General features: G+C 36.0%; 1 pseudogene; it reads left to right on the top strand.

Moving 5' to 3' along the window:
* LOC105220245 (protein kinase C, brain isozyme-like) overlaps positions 1–27708 on the top strand; it is an 85891-nt pseudogene that overhangs the window by 31248 nt on the left and 26935 nt on the right.

The following is a 27708-nucleotide window of genomic DNA, read 5'->3' as shown; positions in this document are numbered from 1 at the left end:
AGTTGGCAGTTGATTATTCATTGTTGTTGTTATTGCTATAGTTGCAGCCGCCACAACACAATAATAGCGCTGAGACTGTGCACACCTGCCAGTAAAGCACCTCTGAGTGCCAAGTCAACTCACACATGGACAATCGAACGCACACAGAACTCTCTCTCTCTCGCATGCAACTCTCCGGCGTTTTGCCTGGTTGCTTAGCCATTGCCGCCGCTAGCAAATATTGGTTGGCCTTTGCCTGCATTTATCACGTGGATTTGCTTTTTTATTTCAATTGTTGTTGTTATTGTTCTGTTTATGGTTTAATGTTTTTGTTGTTGCTTTCACTCACGCCACCAACCACAACAGCAATTTTCTATGCGGTTGTCCAAAGGCGTTGGCTTGACGCTGGCGAATATGACACACTTTTGACTTTTCCACGAAATTTCAATGTCCGGATTTCGGTGCATCGCTCATATTTGCTGAAATTGCTTTCTAATTGCATTTGTATGTTGATGTTGGTTTTTCGCGCGATTGCCTTCCACATGAAATCACCAGCTGTACAGTCTATTATGATTTTCTATGGAGGCCCGTTCAGTATTGAAGAGCTCAAAAGAAGAGTTAGAGGAGTAAAGTATTCAGAGATGAGATAGTTTTTTGTTCCAGCAAAGCATTACAAATAAGATCTAAATCAGAAAGAAAAAAAGAGCTCAGAATCCTAGTCGCCGATGGAAAATAAATTAAATCCTGTACACAAAAATAAGATATCTAAAGTTATTTTTAGTTTCTGATTCTACATTTCAAACTCTGCCAAGCTGCCATTGAAGCCACAAACTGCAAACAATAAAAGTTTGCAAATTCAAAATAAGAAAAGTACTCACGGAAGAAACTCCAATAAAGCTAACCTGCTTACATTGATTTCAATTTCTTCATTGCCTGCTGTGCAGCTCGCACCATATCATATTGCTAAGCGCTTTATCTCTCGAATGCGTTTGCCGCATTAAGTTTTCTTCACGTGCAGGATTTAAAAGTAAAAGCAGAACATAAAAATATGACTGACTGATGGCATAAAACGAACGAACCAAACGCAGAAAAATTTTCAGCAGCATACACAAGTTAGAAACAAGCAGCACAATGAGACAATACGCTTGCATGCATCACTGTTGCGCATTATGCCGTAAAGACACAAGCTGATTGTGGCCAGGTGTCGAGTTGAATTTAAGAATTATTTTGAAGTGAAAAGTTCAAAAATATGGGTATATGAGTATGAGAGTAAAATATGAATACTATTTCGATTAAATATTAGTATGAATATGAATATAAGTATAAGTGTGAATATGAGTATTAATATGAATATTAATTTCAGTGCAATTACGAGTCTAAATATGAATAAGTATAGGACTTGGAATATGAGTATAAGTATGAATATGAATATGAATATGAGTATGAATATGAGTATGAATATGATAATGAATATGAATATGAATATGAATACGAGTATGAATATGAATATGAATACGAATATAAATCTCAATATATATTGTATATGAGTATCAACTCCAACACTTTTTGGACTATCTATTTTCCAACAAAGTCCTTAAAAGTTCTTATTAACGTCCACGCGCTGAGTATGCCCATCTCTACCGATCGTCACTAAGCCTAATTGGGGTAATGGAACCCTTCCGTCGAAATGATTATCAAAATACACAATATTTAATACATTTCCGACTTAAATGTATTCAATTCTAATTTAGCGACGTGCAGCGCAAACATAAATGGAATTTACGCTGGCAACACACAAAACACAGTTAGCAACCAAGCACAGTACAACAAAAACAACAACAAAAGTTAAAAGACAGCACAAACAAGGATTAACAATAATGAGAACGTGTAGGAAGAGCTCCCTAATAGGACTAACAACAACATAAGTTTACCCAGAGGCACTAACACAACTAGACACTTCAAAATTAATTAAAAACTAAAATCCTTTACAGACAGCAGCGGCTAAACAGCTAAAGCGTAGGAGAACACTGCCACGTACATATATTGTAAACCAACAACAGCAAAGTGCGTAAGTACTGCTGTTGACTGCCACTGACTATCCTGAAGTGTCGTTGACAAGGTCCACTCAAATGGAAGTGGACCTGCCAAATGTGACGAAAAAGAGATTAGAGTTGTACTGAACGAATTATTGTTGTTGTTGCAACAAATTGTATAACGGAAATTTAATTTTGTTGCATAGTTTCTATTTGCTATATTTGTGTTTCCTGTTGATATTACTGTTGGGTATGCATGTTTGATCCTGACTGAGCGATTGACTGACTGTTTGCTTGCGTGGAAATTGTGTGCGTTGAGCTGTCGCGACGACTATTCGCATACAATACAATTTTTGAACATGGGGGTAGGTCAATTTGAAATGTATGTCCACAAACGAGCAACTGTTACTTCTCTACATCAGTATTATAGAGCGGGTTATATTTTGAATGGAAAGGATTTTTCGAAACAAATATACAGAATACTTCCTCTTAATAAACTTATATTTGAATATGAATATGAAAGTGAATATGAATATGAATATAAATACGAATATAAATACGAATATGAATATGAATATGAATATGAATATGAATACGAATATGAATATGAATATGAATAAGAATATGAATATGAATATGAATATGAATATGAATATGAGTATGAATATGATAATGAATATGAAATGAATATGAATATGAATATGAATATTAATATGAATATGAATATTAATATGAATATGAATATGAATATTAATATGAATATGAATATGAATATTAATATGAATATGAATATGAATATGAATATGAATATGAATATGAATATGAATATGAATATGAATATGAATATGAATATGACTATGAATATGAATATGACTATGAATATGAATATGAATATGAATATGAATATGAATATGAATATGAATATGAAAATGAATATGAATATGAATATGAATATGAATATGAAAATGAATATGAATATGAATATGAATATGAATATGAATATGCAAATGAACGCAGTATCTGTAATATTATCTACATTACCCAACGATGTAGATTTTGCCTAATTAAAGCTTCTACCCGAAAGATGCTGCACATCTATTGAAACTAAAGTTTTGAAATTTCTATTTATCAACCATTCCGGCCTCTCATTCCAAATACCCGCTTAAGGGATTTCTCAAACACGCTGTGTTATGCAGCCTTTCTAGGTGGACATGAGTATGTATCTATGCGCTTGTAAGCTAATTTATCTGTTCAACAAGGCAAGTGTGACCAAATTCATAACCACATTTGACACTTTGGTGACAAGCTATGTAACGCCATTGGCAACCGGAAGGAGCGTATAAATTTATGACAAAAGCTGCTTCATCTGAGTGCTGAGGCAGAGTTAGTGGCGTTGGTGGCAACAAGAGTTTGTCATAACCGTACATTGTCATTTTCATTAAAACCATATGCTATCATACAAAGCTCATCAATAATTGCGTTATTAATTTTTATAAGCACACATCGCTGATGAGGATGTGTGGCGGAGTAAACAATCAATGACGAAATGAATTTGTGAGGGAGATAACATGTGGGCTTATGTAAGCAAATATTAATGTCTATGTATGAATATAAATATACACACGTATAGCCAATGTGTAGTCAATAGTTATAATAAATCTTTTTCATTTCTTTTGACAGTGGACAATTTAAAAAAATCTTGAAGATTGGGGGAATTTTCTTATTATAGCGGTGTGCCAAGATAGTCACATAAATATTCGCAATTTATTTCTTTTTCCTCATTTAATGATTTATTACGAGAAATATATGAGAACTAAAAGTGATAAAAACTGAGGAGTACAGAAAATTATGAAAACTGAAAAGTTATGGTTATGTTAAAGTTATTCTTTAATTACAATAGCACTAGCTCAATAAATTACTTATTTAGAATAAAATTAATGAAGATAGCATACTGCATAGGGGTAGGATTCAGTAATTAAGTATTGATTTCTAAGCTGTTCAAGTCAAATTTTAATCTCTCATGCCTGATGTAAGAGTATATTAAAACTTATAACTACATAATGGAAAGTAATTGTTTTCAATTTACTATATAATTATGTAATTAACTAATTGAACAATTAGTACTTAATTGCCTTTAATACTTAACGAATCTTTAATTGTGCTCAATTTACAATATAATGATTTAATTAACTAATTGAATATTTAGTAGTTAATTTACAAAAAAGTAATTTAAACAAGTAAGGAAAGGCTAAGTTCGGGTGCAACCGAACATTTTATACTCTCGCAATTTATTGCTATATTTTTATTCAGATCACACACAATTTGACCCCTATATTCGGCATAAAGTCCAATAGAATAACGAAAATCATCATATACGGTATATGTGGGCTGATGTAATTCCTAAACCCATTTCACTCATTTTCCCCACCAAGCTACACTATAACCAAGACCATATGCTCACTTAATTTTGCTAAGATATCTCACATATTAACCGATATATGCGGAATAAAACCCGCATATAATTAGGAACAGAGACACACAATTGGGAGAAAAAAATTTCCTCTGAATTAAATTAAAATATCTGAAACATTTCCCAATATTTACGATGAAAAATTACCCTTAGGCACTGAGTTCTTCATGTCATAGTCCGATTGCGAACATGTTTCCATAAGTGAAGCCACAGATGATATACAGTATTTGTGTAAAGTTTTATTCCGCTAGGGTGTCAAAAAAATATTATAGTCAGAATTTCATTGAAATCTGTCCAGTAGTTCTTGAGATATGGTTTTTGCATAAGTGGGCGACGCCACGGCCATTTTCCATTTTGTAAAAAAAATCTGAGTGCAGCTTCCTTCTGTCATTTCTTCTGTAAAATTTAGTGTAGAGGTGGGCGTGGCAATTATCCCATCACATCAATTTTTATGGTTTGTAATGGGGTACGTAAGAGAAATGACTGCAGAAAGTTTGGTTGATATAGCTTTTTTTGGTTTGCGACATATTCACATAAAACTTACAAAGGAGCGGGGCCACGCCCACTTAAAAAAAATTACATCCACATATATCCCTTCATAGTGCGATCCTCCATACCAAATTTTACTTCAATAGCTTAGTTAATGGCTTAGTTATAGCTCTTTAAAAGTTTCCGATAAATCGGTCGGACTCTATTAGTTATGGCCTTTATTGGTTTTCGGTTTTCGCCATTTTGTGGGCGTATCAATGATCTGATTCCGCCCATTTTCAATACTAACCTTCTCACGGTCCCAAGGATTGTGTACCAAGTTGCGTCAAGATATCTTAATTTTTACTCAAGTTATCCGTTGCACGGACAGATGGAAGGACAGCCAGACATCCGGATTTTAACTCGTCTCGTCATATTGATTATTTTGATATATATAACCCTATATCTAACTCGTTTAGGTTTATAACTTACAAACAACCGTTAAGTGAACAAAATATAATACTCTTTTAGCTAAGTTTGTTGTGAGAGTATAAAAATAGAATTGCGTAAGAGTTTTCCCGGAAAAAAATGTAATTTCTAAGTAAAAAATGAATGAAATCTAATCTTTTATATCGAATTTTTGGACGTCGACCCTCAAATTAAATATATCTCAACCTTATAATTATATTAATTAATTATTAATTAATTATAATTAATTAATATTATTATAATTATATTTAAAAATCATATATGTAAATTGTATTTTAATTACATTTATTTCATATTATTTCATTAAATATAATTTAATTGAAATGTCTGCTCTTCCTCCTACATGTTTGCTAACATTGACTTTATCCTCTGCTGTGAGTGTTACACTTATATTCTTATCACACAGTTATTTATCACGGCAGCCAAGAAAAGCGAATGACACCTGCATTGTGTGCGGCCTCCTTTCAATAGACATATATGTAAGTAAGGATATAAAACTGTGACCTAGTGCTCTGCGGATGTAGCTACAATAAGTTGTCGGCACATAGGAAGTTTGTGCAGAATTGTCTAAAGGGTGTGCCTACAGTCTTTTTATTTCACATTGATTACAAGTGTGCTCTGCCAAACTCAAACGCCATTAACACCTTTCAAAAAGCCCGGTACCCGTTTATATTGTCTGCCGAGCCTAGAGGCTGGTCACTTAGTGTAGTTGTTAGTCATATGTCTTCATGTAAGAGAGACTACGACAGATTACAATGTAAAAAAGGTCCACAAAATATATATAATAAAGGTTGCTACATATTCAGATTTACTTGCATGTTTTACTTCCAATATATCTAATTGGGTATGATTCTTTTTTCCACATTTCCCCATTGCTCTTCACCCCCATCCGACGTGTCTGTCTTACTCTCGCTATCTCTTCATTTGCTCTTCAGCGCGCGTTTATCTCTGATACCCATTTGTGTGAGTCGAATTTTTTATTTATTTTTATTCGTCTGCCTGCCTGTCTACATGTTTACATGTCTCTAAACTGTTTGTTGGTCATTTGGTTGTTATTTTGTAGTATGGTGTACAAATAACAATAAAAAACATATAATAACCATAAACATAAAATAAAGTATTTGCCTGGCATTATGCCACATTCATTTAATATTTTTTTTTTTATTAAAAAAAACACTTGTTGGCGTTTGTGTTTCAATTTGAAGGCAGATAGGATGAATTCTTTCTTGAGCTTTAGCATGGAATTTTTTGCAAATTAAGAAACTGATACGTGTTTTGAAAGTTTTTTTTTTTATACTCTCGCAACAAAGTTGCTAAGAGAGTTTTATAGTTTTGTTCACATAACGGTTGTCTGTAACACCCAAAACTAAACGAGTTAGATATAGGGTTATATATTCCAAAGTGATCAGGGTGAAGAGTGGAGTTCAAATCTGGATGGCTGTCTGTCCGTCCGTCCGTCTATGGAAGCTGTAACTTGAGTAAAAATTAAGATATCTTGATGAAACTTGGCACACTCGTTTCTTGGCACCATAGGAAGGTTGCTTTCGATGAGCAGAATCGGACCACTGCCACGCCCACAAAATGGCGAAAACCTAAAACACATAAAGTGCCTTAACTAAGCCATAAATAAAGCAAATAAAATTTGGTGTGAAGGATCGCACTATGAAGGGGCATATTTGGATGTAATTCTTTTGGGGGAGTGGGCGTGGCTCCGCCCCCAAATAGGTTTTTTGTACATATCTCGCAAACCAATAAAGCTATGTAAACCAAACTTTCTGCAGTCGTTTTTTTTGGCCCCTTCTTAATACAGTCCAAAAATGAAAGAAATTGGATAAGATTGGAAGCTGCACTCAGATTTTTTTACAAAATGGAAAATGGGCGTGCCGTCGCCCACTTATGGGTCAAAAACCATATCTCAAGAACTACTCGACAGATTTCAATGAAATTCGGTATATAATATTTTCTTGATACCCTGCTGACACGTGTGGAAAATGGATGAAATCGGTTCACAACTACGACAACTTCCCATATAACTCAATTTTGAATTCTTTTGATTCGTTCACTTTATAATACATATATACATTAGGAACAAATGAAGATAGCGAAATAAAACTTTACACAAATACTGTATATGATCCGTCATCACTTGTGAAAAAATTGTCGAAATCGGACTATAACTTTTCAAGACCCCGGATATGGAATTTGAAGAACTCAGTGCCTTATGATAATTTTTCACCGAAAATATCTTACCGATCTTAATATTTTAATTTAATTCAGAGGAAATATTTTTCTTCTAATAGTGTGTCTCTGTATCAGAAATGGTTAAAATCAGTTCATAACTTCCCCTAGCTCTCATATAGCTAATTATAGGATTTTCAAAAATACGATGGGCTTAATAGCTTATAAATCGGGTAATATATGAAATTTCTTAGCCAAATTAAATGAGCATATAATCTTAGATATAATGAATGTTGGTGATAAAAATGAGTTTAATCGGTTCGGGAATTACCTCGACCTATATACCATATATGATGATTTTCGTTTTTCTATTAGACTTTATGCCGAATATATGGTCAAATTGTGTGTTACCTTAATAAAAATATAGCAATGAATTGCAAGAGTATTAAATGTTCGGTTGCATCCGAACTTAGCCTTTCCTTACTTGTTTAAATATATAAATATACCGATAATTTTTATCGATAGGGTAGTTTTAATGGTATTGATAAAAAAGTCAGTAAGAATTTGGAAAATTCTTTTAAAGCTTTTAAATGGAGTAGCATTTGAGTAATAAAATTGCAGTTAGAGACGACAGTCATTTATCGATTAATATCGAAAACCGTGTTTATTATCTACGTTTACTATCCATTATTGCTATAGCTCTCTATTTTGGTCATAAAATTGCAGAGATAAAATCGCAGTTGTATACGTCAGTTAATAATCGACTAAAATTGAATTAAGAAGGAATCTATATTTTTTACAGTCTAATTAAGAGCCCTTTGGTATCGTATATTTATATTTGAGTCGCAATATTACTGAAATAAATTTTACCACTTAAGATAATGATCGATTAAAAATGAAATCGATGTTTTTAACTGGAAGTTATCGATTTGTATATTTTTGATATTGTTATTGTTTGTAACGTAAATAATAAGCACATTAATTTTAGTCGATGACCATTTTTGAATTTTAACCGTTAAATTCGATAAAAATAAAACAATAAATATATCGATATGGTATTATCGAAATAGTTCAAACATGTCATAAACTTCAAAGATATGTGCATGAAAAATATTTGTTTTGAAAAATTAAATTATTGGCTATGTTTGTATGTGTTATCAAAAAATCGATAATTTTGTGAATGTGGATTTAACACAAATTTGATAGTAGTACAACCAATACACACATAACACACGCTTCTCTGCAATTTTAATTGATTAATCCCCTCAGAAGGCACTTGAACATGGCCGCCAAGCAGTCAAGCCCTAATCAATGCCTTGAGACTATAAAGCAATAAAGCAGCGAAACAAAATTAGGTAACGCAATGAAGATGCTTGCAAAAAAAAATACGAAATATGAAAACAAAAATAACACTGAGAAGCACACACACATACGTATATTCGCATCTAACTTTAAGCAGCGAATTGCCGTTATTTTACCACTGAATCCGCGGGCACCAATTCAATTCATTTAAGCAGCTATGAGTTTCCAACAATAATAATGCTTGAAAATGTTGCATACTTTGTGGCGCATAAGCGCATACATAGTGACTATAAAATTGCCATTTTCAGTACCACATGTATAAAAATACATTTCCTGTGGATGTGTTTGAGTGTGTGTATGTGTGTGCTAGCTAGAATTTATGCGCGTCGCCGATTTGCTGCTCGCCTGTGGTTATTCGCCTATAAATATGCTTTCTTTTTTATCGATTCCCCACAGAACATACAACCATACGATAATATGTTATGTGAATGAGCACTTTTGTATTTCAACGCTGCGCTTGCTATACTACCGTTATGTTAGGTGCGGTTGTCGGTTCGGTGCGTGGCATTGTGCTTATGACATTATGAAATGAATGTTCTTTTTTTCAGACGTGTAAAGTGATTGTTTCCGGTATAGTTTTTGTTGTTATTTATAGTATTTTTTTTGGTTGAGGTGGAGTAGTTGTTTTTTCATCTAAGTATATTATTTTTGTTGCCATTTAAGCGTTGTTGTTGTAATTAATCGTGGTGTTGTTATGTAATTTAATTAGTGTTAGCGTTTTTTTATGCATTTCATCTAATATATTTAAGTATTGTGACCAATTTGGTGGCAACACTGCAAATGTAAATTTCTGTATCTTATTGTAATTAAATTTAATAACAATTCGAATATGGTTGGATTAGGTTAGGTTAAGTGGCTGTCTAACGACGCACCTAGGCCTTTGGGAGGCCTATTGTGATACCACTGGGACTGAGATCCCTCACACTATCGAGTCCTCATTGAACCACCCTGTGGTCCTGATAAAGTGAAAAATCTCACCCAATTTGACATGAACAACTTCGCCCACATCCTCGAGAAAACCGCCAATAGTTGCGATTCTTTTCCTGTACAGAGCATTGCATCCACAGAGAAGGTGTGTAATCGTTTCTTCTTCTTCTTCTTCTTCTTCTTCTTCTTCTTCTTCTTCTTCTTGGCACCTCCTGTAGTAATCATTGGAAGGTAGCCCTAGTCTGCTGGCGTGTCTCCCAATCAGACGGTGCCCCGTTAACACCCCTACAAGGGTTCTTGTTAGAAGCACTGGAAAAGTACAGAACAATTCAATAATTTTTGAGGTAAGGTTGTCAGATCGTTGGAATAATATATGTACTATATTTTTATTCGTTAGCTTTTATAATACCTGGGCTTCTACTTCAAAAATATAATTTTATGAAATTTGCATTATATTAGTTTTTGTCCGATTTCACAATATTTTATGGAAAAAATATATACCAAATTTGGTTAAAATCGGTTATGTAGATTGTGAGTAACCAATTTGAAGTTTAGCAGTATTGTCCTTTTCATTACATTTAAATTACTGTAGTAGTTCTTTATGGGGTTATAACGCTCATAACACTGTGATAGTTTTTTTCAAAAAAAAAAAAAAAAAAAAAAAAAAAAAAAAACAAGACCAAATTCGCAAATTATCGCAGAGAATAGAGATAGAGGGCAAAATGGATTAAATTTAAGTTTTTCGACATATTGGCTATAAGGACACAAAAAACATTGATTTTGGGGTTTACAGTCATCTAATAACTTAAAGACGGACTTATTCTGAGAAGCTTTGCCAAAGAAAGTTTACCAAAAAAGTCAACATTAAAAGAGTTAGAGACCGAAGAAAAATGTGCCTTTCTCTTACAATGGGCAACTTTGATGAAAAACTTCAACAAAAGTTTTTGTATGAAACCATGATTGTAACTCAAAAAAGTAATGATGCAGTTCGATTCGTAGGACCCGAAATAGGGGGAAACCGTCGAATTTGGCCTTGTCTTTTTTAGCAATTATTAAATGTAGTATAGACTCATATTTGCGTGTTACTTTAAAGATCACTGCTCCGGCGTTATAGACCGATAATTTGCTCTTAAAAAAAAAAGAAAAAATATCCTGAAAGCAACCGAATTCATAATACGTATTACTAAAAGATTTTCATCCATTTTAGTGGCACTTAGTCAACTTGCCATATTTACGCTTCACTTACTCGCTTATGACAACTTAGTATGCACTTCATTCATAAATATTTATTATTTAGCTTCAATAAACCTGAAAGCATAATTTTACGCAAGAGACGTCGCGAGCCGGTTAGTTGAAACATGAAGGTCCCTTTCTTGTTGTGTTTCCGGTCTACCGAAGTTTCCGGTTTAGATTAGATCACATCATGACACTAACTGGGCCTATCTACTTACGAATACACCTAGCGCTTGGTTTTACATAATAAAGGCTCTCTACTTGTAACTTGGATCTCAAGAAGGATGACGGGTTCTCTGCTACAATATGGATATAGGAAATTTGTATATCCCTTTTTTCATATATCTTTTTCTTCAGAAAAAATATAGTCGAATAGACGCCCCAACTAGCAGGAAACAATAAGAGCTTTATGTTATAGGAACAGTCTATATAAGGACTTTTAAGACAGCTTGGTACTGTGCATGGATGTCTAATTTCAGTAGTTCTTGGAGCACGAGATGAAGGTTTATTAGAAAAAACTGAACGGCACTGAAACTACTTAATAGAAACTGAAGGAATCTCTTTTCATAGTACGGTTTTGCGGGGAAGGGGTTTAAAAATTTTTACATTTTACCAGAATAAAAAGTCGTTTTGTTCCCCTACACAAAGCCTTATCTCTTCTAATATAAATTCTATCTCAGTTAATTCCACTAAAACATCATCATCAGCGCTATATATGTACTAAAAATAAAATAAATCTATTTTTTGAGTATAGACTCTCATATGTGTATGTGATTGGCGTTGCAACCGTTTAGCCGGTTATAGCCGAATCGACGATAGTGCGCCACCTGTCTCTCTCCTTCGCAGTTCGGCGCCAGTTGGAGATCCCAAGTGTAACCAGGTCGCTCTCCACCTGGTCCCTCCAACGGAGTGGAGGCCTTCCCCTTCCTCGGCTTCCTCCGGCGGGTACTGCATCGAACACTTTCAGGGCTGGAGTGTTTTCGTCCATTTGGACAACATGACCTAGCCAGCGTAGCCGCTGTCTTTTTATTCGCTGAACTATGTCAATGTCGTCGTATAACTCGTACAGCTCATCGTTCCATCGTCTGCGGTATTCGCCGTTGCCAATGTTCTGAGGACCATAAATCTTGCGCAAAATTTTCCTCTCGAAAACTCCTAGTGTCGTCTCATCTGATGTTGACATCGTCCAAGCTTCTGCACGGTAAAGCAGGACGGGAATGATAAGCGACTTGTAGAGCTTGATTTTGGTTCGTCGAGAGAGGACTTTACTGTTCAATTGCCTACTCAGTCCAAAGTAGCACCTGTTGGCAAGAGTTATTCTGCGCTGGATTTCGAGGCTGACATTGTTCGTGTTGTTGATGCTGGTTCCCAGGTATACGAAATTATCTACGACCTCGAAGTTATGACTGTCAACAGTGACGTGGGAGCCAAGACGCGAATGCGCCGACTGTTTGTTTGATGACAGGAGATATTTCGTCTTGTCCTCATTCACCTCCAGACCCATTCGCTTCGCCTCCTTATCCATGCGGGAAAAAGCAGAACAAACGGCGCGGTTGTTGCTTCCGATGATATCAATATCATCGGCGTACGCCAGGAGCTGTACACTCTTGTAGAAGATTGTACCTTCTCGGTTTAGCTCTGCAGCTCTTATAATTTTTTCCAGCATCAGGTTAAAGAAGTCGCACGATAGTGAGTCACCTTGTCTGAAACCTCGTTTGGTATCGAACGGCTCGGAGAGGTCCTTTCCAATCATGACGGAGTTTTTGGTGTTGCTCAACGTCAATTTACACAGCCGTATTAGTTTTGCGGGGATACCAAATTCAGACATCGCGGCGTAAAGGCAACTCCTTTTCATGCTGTCGAAAGCAGCTTTAAAATCGACAAAAAGGTGGTGTGTGTCGATCCTCTTTTCTCGGGTCTTTTCCAAGATTTGGCGCATGGTGAATATCTGGTCAGTTGTCGATTTTCCAGGTCTAAAGCCACACTGATAAGGTCCAATCAGTTTGTTGACGGTGGGCTTTAGTCTTTCACACAATACGCTCGATAGAACCTTGTATGCGATATTTAGGAGGCTGATCCCACGGTAATTGGCGCAGATTGTGGGATCTCCCTTTTTATGGATTGGGCAGAGCACACTGAGATTCCAATCGTCAGGCATGCTTTCTTCCGACCATATTCTGCAAAGAAGCTGATGCATGCATCTTATCAGTTCTTCGCCGCCGTATTTGAATAGTTCTGCCGGTAATCTATCGCCCCCCGCTGCTTTGTTGTTCTTCAAGCGGGTAATTGCTATTCGAATTTCTTCATGGTCGGGTAATGGAACATCTATTCCATCGTCATCGATTGGGGGATCGGGTTCGCCATCTCCTGGTGTTGTACTCTCACTGCCATTCAGCAGTTCGGAGAAGTGTTCCCTCCATAATCCCAGTATGCCCTGGACATCGGTTACCAGATTACCACCTTGGTCTCTACATGAGGATGCTCCGGTCTTGAAACCTTCGTTAAGTCGCTTCATTTTTTCATAAAATTTTCGAGCATTCCCTCTGTCTGCCAGCTTCTCAAGCTCTTCGTACTCACGCATTTCGGCCTCTTTCTTAGACTCTCATATGGTAGGGTTAATAAGAGTTCTGTACATCGTTTATGGAACGAACAAACGAACATTTGGGTTGGTCTGGAAAAAGTTAATGAGTTCGATCTGAGATCTCCCTAACATTAAACTTTATTATTATAAAAGTGACAAGCTCCATGCGAGGCCTGTAAAACTTTCGAGTCATTTCTGTTGTTAAAAAGCTTTTCATAAACATATTTAGCTTGTCGTGGTCTAATTATAAGTTACAGATCCCTCCCTCACTTCCATCGATAAATTTTTTGATACGTTTTTTTGCAAGATTTTACCACTTTATAAAAATATAGTAAACTACAAAGAATAAGACTTAGCTACTTCGAATACATTTTAAGTATAAATGTAAATTCATAATAATATTCCCTGAAAAATTTTTGTAAAATTTATATAAAATGACACGTGTTTAATAATAAATTTTCTGCTTTTTCTCTCACTCCCGTTACATTTACAACATGCAGGGGATTTGGTAAACAAGGATTCCAATGTCAAGGTGAGTTCAAAAGATTTGTGCAAAACTAATTGCACGAAAATAGAAAAAATAACATATATATTATACAAGTAAAGTAGTTAAGGCCAGTATTGGTATGAGAGGAGTGATATTCTTTGCCGCAACTATCACTGACAATCTAAAGCAATACAAGCTTTGTACTAACAGACCCTATAATGGACTTTTGGTTGCTGATATTGCTTAGAAATACATACGACACATATATTGTTGCTACATAGTAACTTTCTAAACTACATACACATCTGCACTTACCTTGTAACAATAATTCGTTGCGTCAGTTTTGATACATGTCGCAACAACAAGTTAATTGTACTTTTACAAAACGCGTCCAGCAAAACTTTTGTCCGCATTTTAATATTGGCGAAGGACAGCACAGGAAACATTTTGCAACTTTTTGAGTATCACACTAACATTTTATGTCACATCCCTATATTCCTTATTATTTCATTCTTCTTCTCCCCTCTCTTTTACAGTTTGCTCGTATGTGGTGCACAAGCGCTGTCACGAATATGTGACATTCATATGCCCCGGCAAGGATAAGGGAATCGATTCCGTAAGTTTTTTCTAAAATATAATATTCAAAAATATATTTTAAATATAAATGATAATAATAAATAAAATTTATATTTAATTGCGCATTGATAAAAATATTGAAGAAATATAATATTCAAAATATATTTTATATTAAAATAATTCCTATAAATTAAATCTAAAGTTTCTATATCATATATCAATGCTTACTATTTTTACTTAAAAAATCGTAGTCAAATTTGTTAATACAACAAAAGTAAATTAATTAAATATTTATTATTAATTGCTTAAATATATATATATATATATTTGGCGTAGGAACCGCTTTAAGCGATTATAGCCGAATCCACCAGAGCGCGCCACTCATTCCTCCTTTTTGCTTTTTGGCGCCAACTGGAAACACCAAGTGAAGCCAGGTCACTTTGCACTTGGTCTTTCCACCGGAGTGGAGGTCGTCCTCTTCCGCGGCTTCCTCCAGCGGGTACTGCATCGAATACTTTCAGAGCTGGATTGTTTTCTTCCATCCGTACAACATGACCTAGCCAGTGTAGCCGCTGTCTTTTTATTCGCTGAACTATGTCAATGTCGTCGTATAAATCGTACAGCTCATCGTTCCATCGTCTGCGGTATTCGCCGTTGCCAATGTTTAGAGGACCATAAATCTTGCGCAAAACCTTTCTCTCGAAAACCCCAAGAGTCGTCTCATCGGATGTTGTCATCGTCCACGCTTCAGCGCCATACATCAGGACGGGAATAATGAGCGACTTATAGAGTTTGATTTTGGTTCGTCGAGAGAGGACTTTACTTTTCAATTGCCTACTCAGTCCAAAGTAGCACCTGTTGGCAAGAGTGATTCTGCGTTGGATTTCAAGGCTGACATTGTTGGTGTTGTTAATGCTGGTTCCCAGATAAACGAAATTATCTACAACTTCAAAGTTATGACTGTCAACAGTGACGTGGGAGCCAAGACGCGAGTGCGCTGACTGTTTGTTTGATGACAGGAGATATTTCGTCTTGTCCTCATTCACCACCAGACCCATACGCTTCGCTTCTTTATCTAGTCTGGAAAACGCAGAACAAACGGCGCGGTTGTTGCTTCCGATGATATCAATATCATCGGCATACGCCAGGAGCTGTACACTCTTGTAGAAGATTGTACCCTCTCTATTTAGTTCTGCAGCTCGTATTATTTTTTCCAGCAATAGATTGAAGAAGTCGCACGATAGTGAGTCACCCTGTCTGAAGCCTCGTTTGGTATCGAACGGCTCGGAGAGGTCCTTCCCGATCCTGACGGAGCTTTTGGTGTTGCTCAACGTCAGCTTACATAGCCGTATTAGTTTTGCAGGGATACCAAATTCAGACATCGCGGCATAAAGGCAGCTCCTTTTCGTGCTATCGAAGGCAGCTTTAAAATCGATAAAAAGATGGTGAGTATCGATTCTTCTCTCTCGGGTCTTTTCCAAGATTTGGCGCATGGTGAATATCTGGTCCATTGTGGATTTTCCAGGTCTAAAGCCACACTGATAAGGTCCAATCAGTTCGTTGACGGTGGGCTTTAGTCTTTCACACAATACGCTCGACAAAACCTTATATGCGATATTGAGGAGACTTATACCACGGTAGTTGGCGCAGATTGTGGGGTCTCCCTTCTTATGGATTGGGCAGAGCACACTAAGATTCCAATCGTCAGGCATGCTTTCTTCCGACCATATTCTACAAAGAAGCTGATGCATGCACCTTATCAGTTCTTCGCCGCCGTATTTGAATAGCTCGGCCGGTAATCCATCGGCCCCCGCCGCTTTGTTGTTCTTCAAGCGGGCAATTGCTATTCGAATTTCTTCATGGTCGGGTAATGGAACATCTATTCCATCGTCATCGATTGGGGAATCGGGTTCGCCATCTCCTGGTGTTGTACTTTCACTGCCATTGAGCAGGTCGGAGAAGTGTTCCCTCCATAATCCCAGTGTGCTCTGGACATCCGTTACCAGATTACCTTCTCGGTCCCTACATGATAATGCTCCGGTCTTGAAACCTTCTGTTAATCGCCTCATCTTTTCATAAAATTTTCGAGCATTACCCATGTCGGCCAGCTTTTCAAGCTTTTCATACTCACGCATTTCGGCCTCTTTCTTTTTACGTCTGCAAATGCGTCTCGCTTCCCTCTTCAGTTCTCGATATCTATCCCACCCCGAACGTGTTGTGGTCGATCGCAACGTTGCGAGGTAGGCAGTCTATTTTCTCTCCACTGCGGAACGACAATTCTCATCGTACCAACTGGTTTTTTGGCGTTGCCGGAGACCAATTGTTTCGGCTGCAGCGGTATGCAATGAGTTTGAGATGCCGTTCCACAGCTCCCTTATATCGAGATGCTGATGAGTGCTCTCAGAGAGCAGGAGTGCAAGTCGAGTAGAAAATCGTTCGGCTGTCGGTTGTGATTGCAGCTTTTCGACGTCGAACCTTCCTTGTGTTTGTTGACGGGCGTTCTTTGCTGCACAGAGGCGAGTGCGTATCTTTGCTGCTACTAGATAATGGTCCGAGTCAATGTTTGGTCCTCGGAGCGTACGCACGTCTAAAACACTGGAGACATGTCTTCCGTCTATCACAACGTGATCGATTTGATTGCGCGTGTTTCGATCAGGGGACAGCCACGTTGCTTGATGAATTTTTTTATGCTGGAATCTGGTACTACAGACAACCATATTTCGGGCCCCAGCGAAGTCGATCAGCCTCAGGCCGTTTGGCGATGTTTCGTCATGGAGGCTGAATTTTCCGACTGTTGTGCCAAAGACACCTTCTTTACCCACCCTGGCGTTAAAATCGCCAAGCACGATTTTGACATCGTGGCGGGGGCAGCGCTCATAGGTGCGTTCTAGGCGCTCATAGAAAGCATCTTTGGTCACATCGTCCTTCTCTTCCGTTGGGGCGTGGGCGCAAATCAGCGATATGTTGAAGAACCTCGCTTTGATGCGGATTATGGCAAGACGTTCATCCACCGGGGTGAATGCCAGGACTCGGCGACGTAGTCTCTCTCCCACCACAAATCCAACACCGAATTTGCGCTCCTTTATATGGCCGCTGTAGTAGATGTCACAAGGACCCACCTTCTTCCGTCCTTGTCCCGTCCATCGCACTTCTTGGACGGCGGTGATGTCAGCCTTTAGTTGTATGAGGACATCAACCAGCTGGGCAGAGGCACCTTCCCAATTAAGAGTCCGGACATTCCAGGTGCATGCCCTCAAATCATGATCCTTAGTACGTTTGCAGGGGTCGTCATCAAAAGGGGGGTTTCTCATCCGAGGCTCGGTGTTTGTTTTCATTGGGGAGATTTTTTTTATGTGGTGGGTCCCAAGCCCTACGCACAACCGCACAAGCGGGCTTCGCCTTCTCACTTTAGCTCGCCTCCAAACGGATGTCTGTTAGCTACCCAGGGGATACTTGGTCTAAAACCGGAAGTCGTGAGCTGCTTGAGTCATATGCAAAAGAATCGTTCCTGGCCACTCCCAAGTGAATGGCAATCAGAAACTTTCCTCACTTGCGTGAACTTCTACATATGACCCCATCCCCCTTAAATACATTTCTATAAAATTATTGAATTATTAATAAATTTATTTAAAAATATTTGTAGAAAATATTTGAAATAATTTTTCGTTTTGCAAATATAAAATTTTAAAATTTAGTTTACATTTTTATTTAAAAAAATATATTTAAGATCACACATTAAAATACACAATAAAAAATATAAAATTTATGAATGAGAATAATATAAATTTGTAAATTTTTACTTATATTTTTATTATTTTATTTTTTTGTTATTATATTTTTGTTATTATTATTATATTTAATTTAATTTTTTTAATTTAGTAAATATATTTTATGTGCAATATTTTTTATAGAGAGAACAATTATGTTATTATTATATTAACAAAATATAAATATTTACTTTCATCATTGCTTTATTATTATTATTGTGTTTTTTTTCTTTGTTTTGTGTCATGAATATTAATTTTCTTTTCATAATATTTTTGTTCAAATCTCATTAATACAAAAACTCATATTTATTAACATTTTTCATTAGTATTAAGAAAAAAAATTATCAATGGTTTTAAGCAACAAAATCTTTTCTTTTTAAATTTTATTTTTTTATTATATATAAATGAATCTTTTTATTGTATAATATTTTAAGAAAAATGTTATTAAATAAAGACAAATGAAAATAAAAGATATATAGAGATGTATATTTTATATATTATTTCCGTAGAGTATAAGTAATGTTTCATATAGTCACTTTTCATTTGTTGTATTTATTTTCACCATAATGATTACCTAATAGTGAAAACTATTTACTGAAACATAAATGTTCCTTATATGGACGATTTCCTTGTCATAACTAATAGTTGTAAAAAACTGATATCTATATCTTCATATAATGTAACACATATATATTATCTACACATAAACTTACGCATGAATGTACAGAACAGAATATATAAAATAACATACATATGTATGTATGTATAAACACACTTTAAGATAAAGCATATAGTAAATTTAATGACAGTTGGCAGATTGAAACCTTTAAATTGGAAATAAAATCATGCAAACCTCATGTATGTCTATACCTTTCTTATTAGTTGACTATAGATGATCAGTCATAACTTCGAGGTCGTAGATAATTTCGTATACCTGGGAACCAGCATCAACAACACGAACAATGTCAGCCTCGAAATCCAGCGCAGAATAACTCTTGCCAACAGGTGCTACTTTGGACTGAGTAGGCAATTGAACAGTAAAGTCCTCTCTCGACGAACCAAAATCAAGCTCTACAAGTCACTTATCATTCCCGTTCTGCTTTACGGTGCAGAAGCTTGGACGATGTCAACATCAGATGAGACGACACTAGGAGTTTTCGAGAGGAAAATTTTGCGCAAGATTTATGGTCCTCAGAACATTGGCAACGGCGAATACCGCAGACGATGGAACGATGAGCTGTACGAGTTATACGACGACATTGACATAGTTCAGCGAATAAAAAGACAGCGGCTACGCTGGCTAGGTCATGTTGTCCGAATGGACGAAAACACTCCAGCCCTGAAAGTGTTCGATGCAGTACCCGCCGGAGGAAGCCGAGGAAGGGGAAGGCCTCCACTCCGTTGGAGGGACCAGGTGGAGAGCGACCTGGTTACACTTGGGATCTCCAACTGGCGCCGAACTGCAAAGGAGAGAGACAGGCGGCGCACTATCGTCGATTCGGCTATAACCGGCTAAACGGTTGCAACGCCAATCACATACACATAGATGATCATAAAAAGGGTGCTTAAGCTTTGCTTATTATCCGATTAGAGAACGGAAATTCCAATTTTTTCACGCTTTTACTTCCTAACTAGTCCAAAAAAGTATTTGATTGAAGATTGTATACAAAACTACACGCTTTGAAAAGCTTCAATTTATTATCTATTTTATTTGTAAAGTGTGTTTGTCCTGATCTATCTACAAGTAATACGAGTAGAGTACTGAATTAAGATGAAATCAATGAGTCCTATCATCAAAACATATGTATATTTCGAAATAGACCCGAAAAATCCACTTCTTCCTGGCAAAGTCTAAAATCATAGCTTTCTCTATTTCATTCTATCTCACTCCGAAGCATAATTTTCAAATGAGTGTATAAAAATCTAAAAATTAACACCTACAATGCAAGGACATAAAGGACCTGTTAATGCTCACACTTTTATACTCAAATTCACACTCATGCAAGACAAAAAATATAAAACCGCAAGCCAGAAAGCATTTATATACAATTGTCAAACTGTCAACACACACCAACATGTTTTTATACCCACAAGTCAGTTGCAGCGCATGTGAAAGCGTCAGCTGCACACACACAAAACCCGAAACCAAAAAATAAACGCAGCGCAAAACTTCACCAGTGCATTTTTGAAATTTGATGTATATGTTTTTTTTTATAAATAAAGCAAGTTTTCCGCATTCAAGTTATTTTTGTATATGTACAATACAAGATAGTTGCAAAATTAATTTTACACAGAGATTTAAAATTTAGATAATATAATGGGAAATTATATATGAAAAATAAATTAATAATGAAAATTTATAGGTTAGGTTAGTTTGGTATGGTAGGCCTGCAGGCCACGCAGACCAGTTATGGACCTAACCGATACCAGATGGAGTGCCTTCACGTATTCCTTTACGTAGAAGTAGTCATCGCTTAGGATGCCTACGCTTGACGTGAATTTTAAGAGATTATGAGACCTCAGTGAAGATATTTTCTCCAACTTATAGTATTGTTGGGCCCATAAATTCACAAATTTATAGGTTTCATATAAAAAATCTTAAAAAGTGATACCGGGAATTTTATCTTGAATTTTGAAATATTTATTTTTTAAGTTGATTGGCACATATAGGATTAATATGCTCTTATAATATAATCTTTTACTATATTTTTGATTGGATTTTTAAATAATATGAATTGAATTCCGCAAAAATATCTCAGTTAAATTTAATTTAACTTGGCGCCGAAATATTCTTTTTAATATTTGTTTGACATTCATATATATTTTTAAATGTATAGAGTTTATAATTAGAGATAGAACTGTCAGGAGAAGTGTATTAGAGGGTCAGTCACAGCGATTACTGAAGTGAAAATAGGGGACTATTAATAATAAAAACTAAATGCTAAATAAATAAATTTATTCATTGAATTTCATATTTAAAATACTCAGAATCGATATCAAAAGAAATGTATATAACACTACCAGATTGTGGAAAAAACACAGTATAAAGCATAACATCAGTGAGCCCGCATAATAAGTCGTGACTTTATAGACGTGACTGTACGTCATTCGAATGTACTTTTTTACCAAGCCTTCTCCATTGTTTATTATAACAAGAACATGTTGCCTTCAGCAGGGCAATTGAAAAGAAAGCAATTTATATCAAAACTTGTATTTATTAAGCATATGGATCATTTTGCATTGCTAAAACCTTTTAATATTTCGAAATAATAGTCAAGCAATTTTCGAATATCTTCCAATATTTTCCTCAGTATTAAAAAAAAAAAACAAATTTCATGACAGCATGTGGACCACCTTGTATTTTTATATCTTATATTTTTGCAACTTCTGATCAAAAATGTTATCCTAAACTCTTACATTTCAAAAGGTTTCCACAATAATCATGCGTTCTTAGAATTTCAAGCACTGGAGTAGCATACCCACAGGTGGATGAGTGCAGAAAATAAATTGAAAGATGTAAAAAAAGTATAAACTACATTTCATATTTAATAAAGTTATAAAATTGATAGTGATAATGAACACAAGCTGATATTACTTAAAAGAATGGCCCGGAAAAATATGAGAAGAGATACTATTCCAAAAGCTACTCACTTACAGTGCACATTAAATTCGCTTAACTTTGCGCCACTTAAAAAAATTGTATGATTCATTTTACTAGCGCAGTCGCTTGGAAAATTCACATGAACAGCAGTGAACATATTGCATGCCACACAAGGACTGCATATGTATACATAAATATGTGCTACAATCTTCTTATATTTTACGACTTTTTTTTTGGCCAAATGATACGCTGAACGTAGTACACATACACACATCGCGTAATTTTCATCCATGGAAAGACATATATTAAGTGCGGTAAGCAGTCGTAGCTTGAGTCAAGTGGTAGTCTCTTACTGCTTTATGCTAAAATTAGAATGCAAGAAATTTTATTTTAAATGCGTTTAATGCAACATCAAGCGCTGCGAGACACAGTATTGTATTGCCGGCAACATATTTAGTTCCACATTTTCTCAACTTTCGCTTAATTTTAGAGCACATATTTAAAAGTAAAAAAAAAAAAAATTCTCCAACAAAGTAAATTTGAGTGGTTTGCAACAAATATTTGCATTAATGTGTGTGTATGCGTGTGTGAGATTTCACGCAGCTGTAGCTGTAGCAGATTTATGATCCGATAATCATATTAAATGCTTCGGAAGAAATTTTGGAAAAATCTTATGAGGATAATGAGCCAATGGCATCCACCATAACTAAGCCAATATTAAATTTTCCATGAAGTTTCTACGGTAAATACTACCCTGATATTCCGTGAAGTCTTAAAACTCTTACCGGAGATAACGGAAAATAATATTCCTCGATACTCCAAACTCAAATTCTAAGGCACTTGATAAAGATTAAAAAATGAAGCCAGGCTATCATAAAAGCGTTTCTCATCCCTTTAACTAGGTTTTCTACTCGAGTTCTCAGACAATGCCACTATTTCAGGCTTTAAATGAATCCAACACTCAGATATTTATTTATCAAATTCAGATTTCGGAATTTAATTCTTAATTTTGGAAATGTTGGGTGGATCTTAACTCTTAGCTCAAGAGCTCTATATTCAACAGTTTTTTATTTATATATTCCCACTAATATTATTAAGATATGTTCATATTTTTTCAAGGTTCAAGGAGATCAAGACTGAAGTTATCCTGTCTTAATCAGGTCTTAATTCCCTATATCTTTATATCTAAAGATATTGTTTACTTTCTATTCATGTCAAAATATCAAAAATACCAAAATGTCCTCCACAAATTGGAGAACAAAAGAGGAATTTTGAAGCTTTTTCGAAGACGAAATACGATATCACTTATAATATAAATATTTATATTTATTAAAAATAGTTTTTAAAATGCACTGGTGAAGTTTCGAATGGAAAAAATAGCAAACAGAAATTATTTTAATTTATGCATTTATATTTATAAGTATGGAATAAGACAATATTTTTAAGCAAACTTATACTTGAATAAAAAATATTCTATAATCTTGGTTCAATATCGTCGACATGTTTTAGTTTTAATAATTTTACTAAACAAAAATCTTTTCAATACATTTCATGTCATAAATTTTAAATTTCTTTTAATTATATGTAGATATTTAAATATAAACAGTAGTTCTTCATGCATTCTCTCATAAATACTTCTTCTTCTTTTTTGTATGCGTTTCCCACAACAACATCAACAACAATTAAAACATAAATTTCATGCTTTCACTGCAACTTGACGCATGCAATTTGCAACATATCATGTGTCCTGTATCTCGTTTTGTGCATCCAACGATCATTTCACCAACGAAAATTGATAAAACAAAAATTTGGAAAAAAAACAAATTACCAACTATTAAAAACACATATATAAAATTTGTCCAACAACAACACTTTGCGAAAAAAGAAAATCAAATAAAAACGAAAAATTAAATTCAAACTACAAAAATTTAACCTTCAAGAAGTCGCGCGTAGTCTTTTCGACCGCCCATGGTGAATAAAGTATTATAATTTTTGTGTATATAATCCCAGATATTTGTTAGCTCTAGTAGCTTGAGGTTAGTTCATTTCCAATCGAATGCACTATATCATTTACTTCAGTTGCCTCTCGTCGTCGAAAAGACTACGCGCGCCTGACGTCTTTTAGTTTACGCGCGACTCTGTGCACATTTCCTGATATAATAAAGTGTTGCAGTTATTGTTAAAAATGGCTAAAACAAGAATAAATGAAAGTGAAATAATGAAATTTCTCCCAGAGGAAGATGATGAAAGGGTAACTTTAAATTATGAAGGATCAGAAGTCTCTGACCTCTTATCTGGTGTGGAATATAATGAGGAATCAGAAATATCTGAATGTAGACCAGATGTGGAACCTGTTGAAGAAATGGAACATTCAAACGAAGAAAGTAACTCGGAAGAGGAAAACATTCCTTTGGCTTATAGAGCTGCATACTTCATGGCACGTGATAATGTTACAAAATGGAAAAAATCAAATAGTGATAGAGTCAGGTATCCACCCCATAATATTCTGACTCAAGAGGCTGGTGTTCTTGGAAAAGGCATGGGCGTAACAACATCTATAAAAGCATGGGATTTATTCATATGCGATAAAATTATAACGACAGTAGTTAAATATACTAACGAATTTATACAGAAAAAAGAAAGCGCATACTCCAGAGTTCGAGATTGTAAAACTACCGATTCTGTTGAGATTCGGCCCATGTTCGGATTATTATATATTGCTGGAACCTTACGAATGTCTCATGGAAACTTGGAGGATGTGTATAGTGATGCTACTGGTCGAGACCATACGGTATTTATTTGCAATGAGTGTTTTGTGGCCGATGAATCTAATGAATCTGACTATTGAACTATTCTAACTTTCTAATAAGCAACGTAATCAAGAAATATATGAACAAATATTTCAACAACAAATAAATAAAAATAAAATTATAAATTTTAATTTTTTTAATCTATATTGTTTACAAAAATTATTAATTTTTAAATAATTATAAAAATTTTAAAACATTCTAACTATGATTATTAAAAAAATATATTTAACTACAAAATTATTTGAAATAAAAAATCTTCGTTCGCGTAAAAATTACTGTAAAATTCATCACGTTGGTTTGTCCGTCACAGGATTCACCACAAACAGTGCATCATTTGGAACCATTCACATTTGGCGGACCCACATTTTGTGACCACTGCGGCTCGCTATTCTACGGCATCATCATCAGGGTCTCAAATGTTCAGGTAAACACAGATTGAGTGTGTGTGAGAGCAGTATAATTTAGGAGTTTTGAGACAGTGTCAAGTGGAAGTGAGAAAATTAAACATACAGCAACTTATTGAAATTTTTGAATATATGTTCATAGAAGGTGTTTGAATGAAGGATTTGTTTTAATAATAAAACTTGAACTCTGATCATTTTCTTAAAAGTATTAAAAGCTGGAAGTACTTCATTTTTTTAGTGCCATTACGTATGAGTAACATTTTTTTAATTTTTTTCTCTTCATGATTCATATACGATCTGCTCATGAAAAAGTTAATTTAGTGTGCAAATATTCATATTTAATATTAATATATTAAAATGGCGAAAACCGAAAACATATAAAGTGTCATAACTAAGTTTTTATTAAAGTTATAAAAGTAAACTTCGGTACAAAGGAGGAAGGAGCATATTTGGAGGTATTTTTTTTTTGGAAGGGGCGGGGCTGCGCCCACAAATAGGGGTTTTGTATATATCTCGCAAATCAATATAACTAAACAAATCAAACTTTCTGCAGTCATTTTTCTTACGTACCCCATCATACACCACGAAAAGAGTGGAAATCGAATAATAACCACGCCCGCCTCCCGTATAAAGGTTATGTTGAAAATTACTTAAAGTGAGTTAACTCATTAATGAATATCATCGAAAACCCTAAATTTTGCAGATACAATGGCAGAAGGAAGCTGTACGCGAGGAAAGTTTTTGATTGTCATTCACTTGGGAGTGGCCAGAAACGATTCTTCTCCACATGATTCAAGCAGCTCACGACTTCCGGTTTTAGACCAAGTATCCTCTGGGTAGCTAACAAACATCCGTTTGAAGGCGAGCTAAAGTGAGAAGGCGAACCCGCTTCTGCGGTTGTACGTAGGGCTTGGGACCCACCACATAATAACGAAGTACCAATGAAAAATCGAAAAAGAAAGTCTCTGAAAGCCCCCTTTTGATGACGACCCCTGCAAAAGTTTTAAGGATAATGATTTAAGGGCATGCACCTGGAATCTTCGGACCCTTAATTGGGAAGGTGCCTCTGCCCAGCTGGTTGATGTCCTCATACGACTAAAGGCTGACATCACCGCCATCCAAGAAGTGCGATGGACGGGACAAGGACGGAAGAAGGTGGGTCCTTGTGACATCTACTACAGCGGCCATAAAAAGGAGCGCAAATTTGGTGTTGAATTTGTGGTGGGAGAGAAAGGTTCTTCAACATATCGCTTATTTTTCGCCCACGCCCCAACGGAAGAGAAGGACGATGTGACCAAAGATGCTTTCTATGAGCGCCTAGAACGCACCTATGATCGCTGCCCCCGGTACGATGTCAAAATCGTGCTTGGCAATTTTAACGCCAGGGTGGGTAAAGAAGATGTCTTTGGCACAAAAGTCGGAAAATTCAGCCTCCATGACGAAACATCGCCAAACGGCCTGAGGCTGATCGATACGCACCCGCCTCTGTGCAGCAAAGAACGCCCGTCAACAAACACAAGGAAGGTTAGACGTCGAAAAGCTGCAAACGCAACAGACAGCCACGAAATACTCTACTCGACTGGCACTCTTGCTCTCTGAGAGCACTCATCAGCATCTCGGTATAAGGGAACTGTGGAACGGCATCTCAAACTCACTGCGTACCGCTGCAACCGAAACCATTGGCTTTCGGAAAAGTAAAAAACAGCTGGTACGATGAGGAATGCCGTCTCACAGCGGAGAGAAAACAGACTGCCTACCTCGAAACTTTGCAAACGACCACAACACCTGCGGGATGGGATAGATACCGAGAGCTGAAGAGGGAAGCGAGACGCATCTGCAGACAAAAAAAGAAAGAGGCCGAAATGCGTGAGTATGAAAAGCTGGCCGACATGGGTCATGCTCGAAAATTTTATGAAAAAATGAGGCGACTTAACGAAGGTTTCAAGACCGGAGCATCCTCATGTAGAGACCAAGGTGGTAATCTGGTAACCGATGTCCAGGGCATACTGGGATTATGGAGGGAACACTTCTCCGACCTGCTGAATGGCAGTGAAAGTACAACACCAGGAGTTGGCGAACCCGATTCCCCAATCAATGACGATGGAATAGATGTTCCATTACCCGACCATGAAGAAATTCGAATAGCAATTACCCGCTTGAAGAACAACAAAGCGGCGGGGCCGATGGATTACCGACTGTGCTATTCAAATACGGCAGCGAAGGACCGATAAGGTGCATGCATCAGCTTCTTTGCAAAATATGGTCGGAAGAAAGCATGCCTCACGATTGGAATCTCAGTGTGCTCTGCCCAATCCATAAAAAGGGAGATCCCACAAACTGTGC

The sequence above is a fragment of the Zeugodacus cucurbitae genome, chromosome 6, assembly GCF_028554725.1.
Source record: "Zeugodacus cucurbitae isolate PBARC_wt_2022May chromosome 6, idZeuCucr1.2, whole genome shotgun sequence".
Taxonomy (NCBI): Eukaryota; Metazoa; Arthropoda; class Insecta; order Diptera; family Tephritidae; genus Zeugodacus; species Zeugodacus cucurbitae.
This window is presented reverse-complemented; position numbering and strand designations above follow the sequence as displayed.